Source organism: Rhinolophus sinicus, linkage group LG01 (assembly GCF_036562045.2).
Source record: "Rhinolophus sinicus isolate RSC01 linkage group LG01, ASM3656204v1, whole genome shotgun sequence".
Classification (NCBI taxonomy): Eukaryota; Metazoa; Chordata; class Mammalia; order Chiroptera; family Rhinolophidae; genus Rhinolophus; species Rhinolophus sinicus.
The window spans coordinates 50,159,403-50,174,241 of NC_133751.1; the positions used below are offsets into that span (position 1 = coordinate 50,159,403).

The following is a 14,839-nucleotide window of genomic DNA, read 5'->3' on the forward strand; positions in this document are numbered from 1 at the left end:
AGAGCTGCCAATTTAGGTACAGCTGCTTTCCTGGAGCTTATTAAGAAGTAGCAGAACTGGCCCTGCTGCCCTCAGCAACCCCCACAAACACTGTCTCCCCTTAAGCGTGGGGTGGGAGGAGGGTGTTGGGGAGATGGGGAATTGTCAAAGACAAGCAGTCCTGTACCCTGCTCAAGATGGTGAAGGTCAAGTGGACATGCCTTGCTGGCTCCTCCCCTTGGGAAGGCTGTGCACTGTGCCAGGTCATCCAGCAGAGGGGCAGACCGCTGGGTGCAAGCAGCAGTGGAGTGAGGGAGTTGAGCCACGCTGGATTTCCTACTGGGGTCCCTCAGAAGAGTTCTCAGATGAGCCCAAGGCAGACTCAGCACTCAGACACCCGAAACGCGGAGGATAAGTGGGTCAGCCAGAGTTAGCCAGAGAAGCAGCAGTAACTGCAGGAGCGATCACACAGTGGCTGGCTAGGGAAAGGGATATCATCCCCTCTCCCCCTCCTTCCTGGCCGCCCCTCCCTGGAAGTGCTGTTCCGCCTCAGAAACACAACTCCCGCCTGCATAGGTGAGTTTACAGTTTTAAACTATCTTTTAATAAGCCAGAAAGGAGGATTTGAAAGAGTGTGGTTGTAGACAGTAATTGAAAAAGAAAGCACTATTGTGTTTATGTCCCACTGAATCATATTTTAAAATTATGCCACACTCACTCTAACGGGACCACCTGCCTGCCTCATATGGACTCCAGAGGAGGGAGGGGACAGCAGGCAGGCACCATCTCAGCTCTGTCCCTCAAACCTGGAAACTGTGGACTGTGGATGGATGCCAGAACTTTTCCCCTTCCCTTCAGTTTCAGCAATAACAGGGATTGGTTGAGCATTTTCTGTTTGGCAGATAGCATTTTAAATTCCTAATGCGTATTAATTCATGCCGGGTTTAAGGTATATACTAGTGCTCTCCATATTTTTAGAAGAGGAAATTAAGGCACAGAGAACTTAAGTAGCTTTTCAAATCCCTTATCTAGTGTCTTAGTTCCTGCTACTGTAACAAAATATCATAGACTGGGTGGCTTAAATAACAAATATTTATTTCTCAGAGTTCTGGAGGGTGGGAAGTCCAAGATTAGGGTGCTGGCAGATTCAGTGTCTAGTGAGGACCTGCTTTCTGGTTTATAGGTGGCTGTCTTCTCCTTGTATCTTTACATGGTGGAGGAAGGGAGACGGAGGGAGAGGTGCAAGTTCTCTTGTCTCTTCTTAAAAGGACACCAGTTCCATCATAAGGCCTCTACCTTCATTAATGATCTAATTATCTCCCCAAAGCCCCACTTCCAAATACTATAGCATTGGGGATTAGAGGGGATTAGAGTTTCAAAAAATGAATAGTGAGAGGACACAAACATTTACCAAATGGCAACTGCAAGACTTGATCAGCTAGTTTGGTTCCAAAGCCCTTATGGTCTTGCCTTCTCTACCTCACCGTCTCCTGAGCACTTGAAAATCCTATTCTTTGGCCTCATTGGAGGGTCTTTTTCTATTGTGCATACCTCACTTTTCCAAATTTTGAATTTCTGCTTCTCCTCTGGCCTTCTTCCCACCCATCTCATAAATTGACCGTCGTAACTTCTGCTGGACCTCAGGCTGGTTAGGTTGGAGCAGCCCATGCCTGCTGCCTCCATGACTTCTCCTCTTTCTCTAGACTGCTTTCATCTGGTCAACAGTGACTCAGTTCATATCTTTATATTTGTTGCAATTGCTCCTGCCACTCTTGAAAATCCTGCCTTGTTTTTTTCCGTGACAACCCTCCCTGAGAGGTTTCTCTTCCCCCTGGATACTCTTTTTGTGACTCATAGATTGGTTTCTAGCTGGCTCTCTCACAATGCCTCAATGTTGGTGTAACTCTGAACTCCATCCTGAGCTCTCTTCTCAGGGCAATTCTCTTCCTTCTAATACTCTTCTTTCCCGGGCCTTCAATTGCGACTGCTCTGCACACTCTGTGTACTCAGACAGCTACCCTCTACACCCATAGCCCTTTGCCAAATGGTCTGCTGCACCCGAGCATACCTCAGGCAACCTGAACTCAACATTCCCAAGACATCACCTGTCCTTTAAAGCCTGTTCTTGACATCAGGAGAATAGTTCCTGGGACTGAACCAAGTCTGTTCTCTCTCAGCCCCTACTAGCCATTTTCCATATCCTGTTGTTTCTACTTGTTAGTGAAACTTTTGGGTCTCTGGATCCTTTTACACTTAAAAATCATTGAAGATCCTCAAAAGCCTCTATGTATATGAGCTATAATTAGAGAGATTTACTGTATTAGAAATTAAAACAGAAAGTTTGAAATATTTATTTAAAATAACAGTAGACCCATCACATGTTACCATGAATACAATATTTTAATGAAAATATCCCCATTTTCCAAAACAAAACAAAAAAAGAGAAGAATTGCATTGTTTTAAATTTTTGCAAATCTCTTTAATGTCTGGCGTAATAGAAGACGGCTGGATAATCCTATCTGCTTCTGCATTCAGTCTGTTCCAGTATATTATTTTGGTTGAAGTATTTGGAGAAAATCCAGCTTCACACTGATAAGTAGTTGGAAAAGGGAGGGGTGTCTTAACAGCCTTTTCAGATCATTGTAGATTGTTTTCTTTGATACTACTCCAAAGCACGAGTCCAATAGATTCTTAAAGGTTGACTGCAATGTGGATTCTGAAACCTTATAACAAACGTTTTGTACTCTTTTATATTAAAGTCTATTGGTCTATTTTACACTTTAAATGGATCTTTTATCCATGCATTACTTTGTGACATTATACATGGAGCCTTTGGAAATATTGTCTCACTGAGTTATGCACATCTTTCACATGTGGTTGCATTTCCCTCCATAATATCAAATAATCATGTTTGCTGTTATCACCACTGTACTAGGGCTCCTGTAACAAAGCACTAAAAACAGGATGGCTTGAAATAACGGAAATATACTCTCTCACATTTTTGGAGGCTAGATATCCAGAATAAAGGTGTTGGCAGGGTTGGTTCCTTCTTGAGGCCCTGAGGGAGTGTCTGTTCCATGCCTGTCTCTCAGCTTTTGGTGGTTGGCAGGAATCCTTGACATTTCTTGGTTTGTAGCTGCATGGCTTTAATCTCTACCTCCATCTTCACATGGACTCTTCTCATGTGTGTGTCTGTGTCTATTTATCCAGACCTCTTTTTACGTAAAGACACCACATCACTGGATTTAGGCCCCATCCTGATTCAGTATGACCGCCTCTTAACTTGGTCACATCTGCAAAGGCCCTATTTCAAAATAAGGTCACATTCATTGGTACCAAGGGTTAGGACTTCACTTCATCATGTTCTTTGGGGGGACACAATTCAGCTCATCGCAACCACCTCCTCAGAAATATATGTAAGAACCGGGAAGTTGCCACATTCACAGTTGGGGGAAACAAATTTCCAAAAATTCTAATTTTTGCCTGAACACTCAAATTTTACCATTGACCACAAATACAACTAATAACAAATACTATAACAAAAACAAGGAGCAATTGTTTGCCGTGAAATGGCAGGTTCACCTTGTCCATTCTTAAGAAAATGTCTCCCAAATATTCAAGCATGTCTAACCTTAGTTTATCAGTCATGTTTTTCAGACAAAAATGGTGTTCCGTAAAAGAAAATACTTTTCTCTGAGACAATTGTGTTTCTCTCTGTAACTGAAGTGTTTTATGCGTCCTTGCTCTTGCGTAATACAGAGTATGAAAAAGGGGTGTACTCAAAGTCAAGATTTAATGAAGTTAGTAATTTTTATTGCTTTGTCAAGAATATTTTAAACAGAAATTGACTTATCTTTTTCTGTGTGTGCATGGTGGTGAAGAAGGCAACACTGTTAGTGGATGTTAGTGCCTGCTTGTTTGTGCTAAGACATCGGCAGTTTTATCCATCATTGTTCTTGTATTATTAGGCCAAAGGTTAACACAGTAAAAAAGCCAAATATTGCCTTCACGTTATCGTGAAAATAATTTTGATTTCACAACTTTCCTGAAAGAGCTTTAGGGACCCCTAGTGGTCTATAGAGCACATTTTGAGAACCATAGTCCTAGACAACTTTCCACCTACTCTGCCTCTGCCTTAGGGCCCACCAGTTCTTAGCAGGACTATTGCAATAACCACAACCAGTTTTCTCTCTCTAGGCAGTGCTCCACGCGAGCAGCCATTGAGCTCTCAGAAAGGCATATGTCAGTGGGACGCTGACAAACTTGCCAGTGGCTTCCCACTGAGTTTAAAGTCCAAAGCCATACCAGTTATTTTAATCCATCATGCTGTTTCCCTTGCCTGGAATGCCCTCCTCACCTTTTACCTGGCTAAATCTGACTCTTTAACACTTAGCTTCTGTCACCTCTTCCAGGAAGGCTTCCTTGACTACCTTTTTGGATTAGCAGGTTTTTCTCCTTTGTGTTTCCAGGCCATCGTATACCATATTTTGCCATGTATAATGCACATTTTGTTGCCCAAATCTGTGAGGGAAAAATAAGAATGCATATTATACATGGGTAGAATTCTGTATGTGTAAATGTTTTTTAATTCTTTTGTTTATGCTTATGAGTTAAAAGTGTAACTTTAGAAATCAATAATGATGTCCGTATGCAAAATAATACACTGGAACATGATAGATTTATTGAATTTACGATGAACTTGCAACAAGGAAGAGTTCTTGGCCTTCTATGATGCGTAAATATCGTAAATTTGTTACTGGTGCATAAAATTTCTTGTACCTTGTATCTGTTCTGGTGTTTTGTAATTATTTGTTACATGAAATTTCTTGTACCATAATATGTTAAAAAATAAATGCTAAGATTCCTTTATAATACAAAAACAAGTACCTAAATGTAAACAAATAAAACTTTGAATTAAAAAATTAAAATGAAAACTGTTTTCCCTGAAAGTTTGGGCCAGAAACATGGGTATGCATTATACATGGCAAAATACAGTACTTCTTTTATCATAGCATTTCTAATAACATACTATAGTAGCAATGAATACTAATAATTACCGTTATTATAACCACAAACATTTCTTTACTACTTACTGTCTGCTGGACATGGGGTCAAGCACTTTAAAGGCACCATAGTTCCTAGCATATCCATCACATTAAGACTTCTACTTCTTTAACCCCAGGGGGCAGAAGGTAAGATAAATGGTTAAGTGCATGGTTCTTAAAATCTAGGAGATATGAGTTGACATCTCGGCTTCAAGCTATGTGAACTTAAACAAGTTTCTCATTTTATGTTCTCAAAAATCTTTATTTTTACTAGTGATAAATATCATACAGAAAAGTACAAGGAAGAAAGCAACAAATGACTCTCAAATGCCACTATTCAGAAATAAAATTACTTGTGAGCGTGATTATACATTTTTCCAGGTGGATCTGTATGTTGGATTAATACATGAATAAACAAAAAATTATAATAGGATTATTCCATATTCTATTGTTTAAAGGTAAAAAAATTCAACAAAAAACAACAATAATTAGAAACTAGTGACATGCAAGGATTGCTGAAATTCAGATGAATGTTTCTTCACTGCAAGGAATATTTAGATATTAGCAGTTCCTTCAAACCCCTGTAAAGCACGGCCTCAGCCTGGGCCCAATAGGCTGCATAGTGACCCACAGAAGTACTTTGCTTGGCTGCACACAGTTTTGTTTTTTTAAGAAATAGAAGCTGAATGCCTTGGTGGGGGCAGGTGTGCCCACACTCTAATTTCAGGGATATCTGCCCACCCCTTATTGTTTCCTTCCCGCCAATTTCACATGCTCACCGAGCCATGAGAAAGAGTGGGGGTGAAGTACTTGAGCTGGGTAGCCGGGCTATTCGGGTTTGAATTCTGATTCCATGACTGGCTAACTTTGGGGCTTTGAGTAGTTTAGTTAACGTCTCTGTGTTTCATTTCCTCTTTGGTAAAATGGGGCTAGTAATAGACCCTACTTTATGGGGTTATCAACAGGATTAAACAAATTAATCTGGGTAAAGAGCTTAGAGCAGTAAGCATATGGTAAACACTCAGTAAATGTTTGCTATTAGTACATGCTATCTGGCTCCTGTGTGAGGTTAAGGAAAAAAAGGATTATAAAAACGATTAAGAATTGGAGTTACTATGCTTTCAAAAACATCATATTTTAATTTTAGGTACCACCGACTGATGGCCTACTAGAGAATATCAGACTAGCACTGTTGTACTTCTTCTCACCTCCTTCTCCCCTCCTACCATTTTTGCATTGGTCAGTATTATTTCTTTGTACAGATTATGATGGTTACAATCCATTCTGCTCCATAGCTTCCTCTGTTACTTTGCTTTGATATTTATGTGGGTTTGATGCTCACCACTGGAGTTTTTGCTCCAGTATTTCTATTTCTGGGTTTTTTATTCTGATTCAACTCTTGATCAGGTAGAGCTTATGTTTTCAAGAAGGCTCATGCATACATACCACATTTCTAGAATGCTTGCATAATTGAGAATGGCTGCCATTTGCATTTATACTTGAATGACATTTTGATGGGATGTAATATTTCTGAGTCACCTTTTCTTTGTACACATTGGAACTTTGTAGACATTGCTTCACTGTCCTCTGCCATAAACCACTGCAGTGGAAAATCTGATTTTTTTCACCTTCATAGGTGACTGGATTTTTCTTCCTGGATATCTAAAGACTTCTTTTTTCTTTTACTTTTATCGTTCAACTTAAATTGATAAGCATATTGTCCTGGCATAGAATCTTCCACTTTTAGAATTCAAATTATATATATGCAGACATTTTTATATTGTCTACAGGTCCCTGAGACTGTTCATATTTTTCAATTTTTTTGTTTTTCTGTTCTTCAGATTGGAAAATTTCTATTGATCTACAAGTTCTTTGACTCTATTTTTGTCAAGTCCATCCAGAGAATTGTTAATTTCTTATACTGTATTTTTCAGTTCTAGAATTTCCATTGGCTATTTTTTTTTATTTTTTTTTATGGAGGGCATAGCTCACAGTGGCCCATGTGGGGATCGAACAGCAACCTTAGTGTTATTAGCACCACGCTCTAACCAACTGAGCTAACCGGCCACCCCTATTGGTTATTTTTAAATATAGCTTTTAACTCTCATTTGAGATTTCCTGCCCTATGTTTAGTGAAAGTATATGTTCCTAGAATTTATTGAGCATAATTGTGATAGCTCCCTGGCAATCCTTATCTGCTAATTCCAACACTTGGATCATGCTATGGTTGGTCTCAGTTGTCTTTTCTCTTAAGCCTGGATTATATTCTCTGGTTCTTTGCATATTGAGTAATTTTGAATTATATCATAGACGTTATTTGATGTTGTGGAGATTATAGCTGTTATTATAGCCCTCTGAGAATGTTGATGTTTTGTTTTCACAAGCAGATGGGCTTAGGTGGATTCAAATTGCAAAACTCTGCCCTTTGGAGAGCAGTTCAACTCTTAGCTCAGCTCCTCTATCTCTTAGGCTCTGCTGCTTTGAGGCTGCCTTATGCTTGTGTGGTTCAGGATCTGACAGAATCTTGGTCAGAGTTTATACACAGAATTTGGGCCTCTTTCTCTCTTTGGATCATTTCTTTCCAATGCGCCCCCTCCCTCGCTTACATTTCAGCACACTCTGTTCTCTGGTTCTTAGGCCAGAAGGACTATGGATTTTTTTATTTTTTACTAGAGTTTAACCTCCCCATATAGTGCTGATCTCAGCCTGTTTCTAGGTTAAAAACTACAGAAATAGGTAGTTCACCCCTTGCCAGTACGTTCTTCCAAGATTTGACTCCCTCCAGAGTCTGTCTGCTTCTGTTTACTCTCTTGTGCCTTCAGGTTGTTGTTTTTGCATTTTTGTCCAGAGTTTATAGCTGTTTTTTGTGGAACTACAGAATATGGTAGGTGCTGATTTGTTTGTAGCAAAAGTAGAACTTGCTGATAATTTTTTTTTTTTACTGTTGCATTGATTTTTACTTTTGCTCTTTATTGTGTAAAATATTGGGAGAGAGAGATCATTTAATCCAGAGTCATTTTGCCACCTTTACTCAGAAGTTCTCTTGTGCAAATGTCCTATCCTTCCTGAATCTCAACTTTATGATCTATAAAATGGGGGAAATTGTCCCTTTGTGGAGTGGTGAGAGTTAAATGGGTTAGTGCAGGTAAAGCTTTTTAGCACAGTGCTTGGCAGTTAGTAAGATTATTACTGTTATCTTTAGTGCTAGTATCTCATCCCTAATATAGAGCCTGGTGTATAGTAGGAGATAAATAATGATTATTGAGTAAGTGAATTAGATGCATGAAAATAAAGAAGGAAGAGAATGGACTTAAGAAATGGTGGAATTATAAAAAAACTGAGGAAGTACTTCAAGGTTGGCATTTCTCCATTGGACCTGGGCACGTAGCAGACAGTCAGGCCCATGGCCAGGTAGCTCTTCCCTCTGGCCAGGCTTCTATTACATACGGTTGCTCTTTCTAACTGGTGTGGTGATTCATTATGCAAGCTGAAGCATGAGGCCAAGCCTTCAGAACTGGGTGAGGAGTCTCTTCGACATCCGACTTTTTACATTTTTCAGGAGACACAAGGGAATTTTTTGGGATTCTGGAGCCCGAGAGTAACTTCCCTGATTCGTGAGCATTGAAGGAAATGTCTGAAAACTGCATTTGTTTGGAGCAGTATCAGAGACCAAACGAGCAGCTTGGAAGTGGAGGACGTCCCTCATTGTTCAGACACGACAAGCCTGTTAATGACCTAACTTTAGGGAGGAATTATTCCTCACACTGGAGGGCCAAAGTGCCAACGCTCAACAGGCAGTTACATGCTCCAAAATTATAATGGTGTTTACCAGGGCAAAGGGTTAGGTGTTCAGGCGCGAGCAGTGGCCATGCTTCTACTCATGGTGTCTGTCAGCCACTCTGAGAGCATGGCAGTGTGGACAAGGTCTCAGGCTTGCGAATCTTCTTCACCTGAGAAAAATGCAAGAAGACTAAAAAATATTAGTGAACTGTACACCAAAAAAATAGTTAAAATGTAATATTTTACTACAATTAAAAACAAAAAGTCATGAAGTAATACATTGTCGACAATTTGAAAAATTAAGACAGATTTAAAGAACCAAATTTTGATAACATTTCTGTAATTTCTTTTTATATACAAATGGACTTTTTTACTTAGTTGAGATTATACTGTTTATCACGTGTGGGTTTTTTTTGTAATTTATTATAATCTGAGCATATTTGTCTTTAAGTATTGTTTGAACATATTTTAATGCATTCAAACTAATTCATTTTACAGATTCACAAAATTGTATTTGATTGTTTCAGTGGTGATTTAGGTTGTTTCCAATATTTTGCAGAAAAAAATAACACTTCAATACATCTTTAAACATAAGTCTTTGTCTAAAAGATCTTCTGAAAGTCTAAAAATTTTTCTTCTCTTCCTCTTTTGTCCTACTCAGATCTTATGCTTCCTTAAGTGCCTGGCTCATGTCTGGCCTCTGCTTAGAAACCTTCTCCAAGGACTTCAAACTGTAAAAGTCCCTTCCATCTTTGACTCTAACTGCATTCATTTGTTCATTCATTCATTTATCAAATATCATTTGATGGCATATCAAGTATGTATATGTATATGTTCATCAAATATCAATTTCTGTTCTGATAATGAGATTGCTTATATAACAATTATAGTGAGTGTCCTTTGAGTACTTACTCTGTGTGGGCACTTCCTAAAGTACTTTACATGGATAATCACATTTCATCTTTACAATGTTATCCATGCTTTACTTATGGGAAAGTCGAGGCACAGAGAAATTCAGTAATTTGCCCAAACTTGTTCAGCTATTCCTTGGGTGCTGTGGCATTCAATCCCAGTAGCTGTGGCTCTGGAGTCCATTAATTGCATTAGCAATTATACATGTTGCCTCAGCTGGATTGTTCAAGGGACTGGAGATAGAAGAGTGAACAAAGCAACTATGCCTCCTAGACTGTGGAGCTTACTTAGAGCCTGGGTGCCCCACTTAGCTCTGGGTCATAAATGTCTTGAGCTGTTTCCTCATGGCTGTGTGTGGGTAACTCTTGATTCTCTATCCTGTAAACTCCTCCAGGGCTGGGGCCCTATCTCCTCTGCTTTGCACCCCCAGGCAGCTTACAGCTAGTACACAAGATTTAGTCAGTAATACCTTTAAACTGATGGGTGAGAGGTAACAGAAAGAGATGTGAGTGGAGACCATGGTTTGCTTTGGGCCCTGTCACTGTGTAACATAGGGGAGTTTTCTTTATCAGCCTGGTGTCTGTTTCCTCATGAGGGAAATGAGATAATCTCTGACATTCTATGAGTGTAGTAAGATCTCCCAGTAATACCTTAGGTTTGTCTCACATGGTGATGAGCAACCACTACTATAAGACTCTCCTGTGGTCTCTAGCTCTCTCATTGAGTCCAAAGCCTATAATTTCAGGGTTAAACATGAGAAAGTTGTCTCCGTGTTGCTTCTTTTTCAATGTGCCCAGATATGAACAGGAATCTTTTAGAAGCTAAAAAGCAGTGCTAATTTTCTCACAGACATGTCTGTTTTATAAGTTAGGTATCTTAGTGCAGGCTGCTATAACAAAATACAATACACTGGGTGGCTTATGAAGAACAGAAATTGATTTCTCATAGTTCTGGACGCTGAGAGTCCATAATCAAGCCACCAGTAGATTCACTATCTGGTGAAGGCCTGCTTCCTGATTCATAGGTGACACATGTCACTGTGTCCTAACATGGTGAAAGGAGCAAGGGAGCTTTCTCAGGCAGCTTTTATAAGGGCACTAATCCTATTCATGAGGGCCCCACCCTCATGACCTAATCACATCCTAATCACCTCCACCTCCTAATAACACCACCTCGGGCATTAGGTTTGCAACATATAAATATTGGGGTGACATAAATATTCGGTGTATAATAGTGGGTAATCAGTTACAATGTTTAATTTTGAGTGGAATTAAAAGAAGAAAGAAGATGAAGAAAGGAGTTTTCTTACGCAATGTCATGAATGTTTATGATTTTCTGAATTGGCCCTAAGGTTAGAAAAGTTAGTGGTCTGCCAACTTTTGATTGACTTCACATCTGATAATCATAGGAGCTACCGTATTTTCAGTATCTATTTGATACCTGGCACTGCACACAATAGCGTTATAGCTGATTCTTACTGTGGTCCTTCAAACCCTATAGTATCCTCATTTCATAGGCTCAGAAGCGTGAAGAGCCTTCCTCAAAGCCTCCTGGCTAGTAAAATCAAGGCAGCAAACTTCATTTTGCTTGGCCCTAAAGGCTGCTGAAGCACCACTACCTCACAGAGTTAGCTACTGTCTCATTAGTTATTTAGGGAATGGAGAGGCACCTCGCAGAGGCATAGCCTTTTTGCAGTTTTATTAAAGACATTGGAAGGGATCAGAGAGGAAAATGTCATCTAAGAGGAGCAAGTCTGCTTCCAGGTCATAGGTGAGCCAGGAGGGACCCCCACCTCCCTAGCCTTCTGATCCTGGGTCCACATTTGGGCTAAGTGAGGAGAGAAGATTCTGAACTGATTCAGTTCACATCTCTGAATCTATTAAAGGAAGTATCATCCTCATTTGTGGATTTATAGAGTGTTTCTATGATATAGCTAATGCATATTTACTTGAAGAAGTATAAAAACCAAATCTCAGTTATTTGTTTAATGAAAGAAAAAAAAAATGAAGGTCCCAGAAAATTCTGCAAGTGTCTTTAAGAAGAGTCTTTAAGGGAAGGAAGAGATAATTTGGACTCATGGCTTCCTGGAGAAGCCTAGGGTTGAACTAGGCCTTAGAGGATGGTGTGTTTTATAGGCAGAGTGAGAGGAAAGGGGGCATTTCAGAAGGATGAAAAAGTATGAGCCCGTCCTAGTGGAAGAAACAATAGGGAGCTGAGTCAGGTGATCCGCACATCACTTTGCCTCCAAGAAAAAACTGATGAGCATAGTGGTGAAAGAGTCGTTTTGAAGTCCTGCCCATGTTAATTCAGTCCCCAGCTCTGCCAATTACAAGAGGCCTGGCCTTTGGCCAGCTATTCAAACTGCTTAAGCCTCAGTTATCTCCTTTCCAAATGTGTTAAATGAAGCACACTACACAGGTTCTTTCTGAGGAGTAACTATCACACAGTTCAGTTCTTGGTTCACTAATTTGAGGAAGTCATTATTATCTCTCAGATCATTCTGGAATATCCAGTTCCTAATCTTAACATGCTCTATTTCACCTCAGTCATCAATAACTGAGAATTACAATGTCTTCTAGCTCATGCGATCTAAGAAGCCGTAAAGTTCTACCTCACCCTCTGCCAAAAAACTCTGGGTGAAGGAAATGCAGTGTCAGAGGTCTGGCTTCACACAAAGCTATCTCAGATGGGTGACATCCTTCTTCAGAGCAGCAACACTAACATTCCACCAGGCTTCTGGTCATTCTCTACAATCTCCCTTTATCACTTGATATGTTTTTCTTAGCTCTTTGAAGAGAAGGGCTGGAAAACGCAGTCTAATGATCCCTGACCACTGTGAAAAGTCAGAAAATAATGAGCTGGTCCTGATTCCTCTCCAGGGCTCATTTTGTGAGGCTGGCCCACAGCAGTTTCTGTTTTTCTTTTTTTCTTTTTTTTTCCCCTCAAGTCTTTGGTTCACTCTATATTGTCTCGCTGCCCTGCTGCCCCTTATTAGCATTTACACAGAGTCAGAAGATGTGGGCCCTAGTCTAACTCTGCCACTTCTTAGCAAGGCAATCTTTGGCAGGCCATTTAAGTCTCTAGGCCTCAGTTGATTTATCTGTCCAATAGAGACGAACTGAAAGATGTGTGGGAAAGTGCCTTGGAAGTCCTCTAAGTGAACAGCACATATTAAGGTGCAGAAAGTAAAACCAAGCAGGTGCACTGTGCCCCTTTCTTCTTAACCCAACCATCAGATGAGTCTCAGATTCCGCAATAAAAATCCCTCCTGTGAAGTTCACTCTGAATGTGAACCTACGACCTTTGTATCTACTTTGGGCAAGGAAATGAGTTTCCTAGTGTCCATCCTTCCTGTAAGCTTGAAAAAGGCCTCACAGAGGAACTGACCAAAGAGATGTGATAGATGGTTTCCCTTGCTCCCTGGAATTACAGCCCACTTGATGGAACCCCAAGCCAGTTTGATGCAGCCCTTTTAATACAGCGGCATATACTGGGGGTGCCACAAAAATGTGTACAAGTGGGCACTTTGGTTAACTTTGCTCAAGCAGTAGTTCACCATAATCAGAAGTATCTGGACGCTGATGGTAACCACTTTGAGCACATCTTGTAACTGCAGAAGTCAAATGTGACTTGTATTCATCTTTTGTTATCAGTATATATTGAGTATTATAATTTTAGTACAGTTTTCCTTTCTTAAAATGTGTATACATTTTTTGTCACCCTTTGTATTTCATATAAGCACCTGTACACCTCATCCCCAAACCCTCACAAACACACACCAATGTTCTGCCTCAGTGGGCCTGGCCTGGTGTCCCTGCCTTCTGGATGGAATCATCCTGAGGCCTTCCGGTCATGGCTGTGTGGTGTTCTGTTTCGGTTAGAGAGGTGCAGGCTGTTATCACCGTTATAAACCATCTGCTCACTGATTGAACCAGAGAGCTGAGAGCTTTATGGGATCACCAAGGAAGGCTGTCATGGGGAATGCTGCTTTGTTCAGGGGCTACTCCCTGCACTGAACCTTGCTCCCAAATGCCTACCTGATCGTCCCCATACGTCGACCCTAGCAGAGCTGGTGACTGGTTAATTCAAATCATCCATCTCTTCACCAGCTGCTGGCAGAGGAATGCTGTGGCTGTCTGTACACATGGGTTTCTTGTGGGAAGCTACGAAGGTTTTGTATTGTACCCTATACAAAGAGGGGTTAGAAAGCTGAAGTAGCTTCCCAGGAGACATATGAACTTTAGGAACTATCCCAGTGTTGGGGAAATGTGGCCTTTTCCAAATGTTATTGCCCAGCTCTTTGTGGTCAATTAATTCCTGATGACGATAGCCAATGAGAGGGTAGCTAAGTCTGCAGCCAGGTCTCCGCTGTCTATAGGTCATAAGCCCTTGGCAAAGGGTCTCTCACGAAGGGCAGTCCCAGGAGAGAAGGCTCCCCTGGCCGTGGAGCACCACATGCTCAGGCGTGGTTGGTAGATTTTTACCCCGTGGAGGAACTTCTCTGGGACAACCTAGAAAGAGACTTAGAAGTAACCCAGGGACTTATCTGCAAATCCTGCTGACCACTGACATTGCTTGGGGAGCGTGTTAGCAGTGACAGATGCCAGGAGCCCTGGGGGAATGAAGGAATAGAATTTATATTTTAAATAATTTCTGCAGGTGTTTCCAAAGGTCAGTCAGATTTGGAAACAAAAAATTATTTGGTGCAACTGACCTCATTTCATGAAGTAGTAAAGGAGATGTGCCTTGGCTGAAGTCTTCAAGCTGGATTATGGCAGCAGGGAGTAGAGTTCAGGCCTGTTGCTCCCTGGATCAGTGCATTGTGTACTGTGTGGCTTCTCTCATAAAACACCAACTCTCTTTGGGGAGTGATGTGTAAAATACATCTGTAAAAGAAGCACAATAAACAATGGCCTAATCCTTTGAATGTCTAAGTCAACGGAATCAAACACTGGCCATTAGCTTAGTGTAATTAATCAAATGCCTTGGTTAAGCATCCAGTTTTATCACTTCTTGTGTGACCCTGGTTAAGTCATTTACAGTTCGTTTATCATCTATAAAATATGAATAATAAAATTAAGAGTGTCTACCTAACAGAGTTGCTGCAAGGGAATTAATGATAG

The 14,839-nt window shown here is 40.6% G+C and overlaps 1 protein-coding gene across 1 annotated transcript in view; it reads left to right on the forward strand.

The window, feature by feature from the left end:
• Window positions 1-265: 265 nt before the first annotated feature.
• Window positions 266-14,839, forward strand: part of ST6GAL1 (ST6 beta-galactoside alpha-2,6-sialyltransferase 1) — a 133,182-nt gene continuing 118,608 nt past the window's right edge. Inside the window, exon 1 of the mRNA XM_019752122.2 lies at window positions 266-555. The gene's annotated coding sequence lies outside the window, so the exon portion shown is untranslated. The remainder of the gene's footprint in view (window positions 556-14,839) is intronic.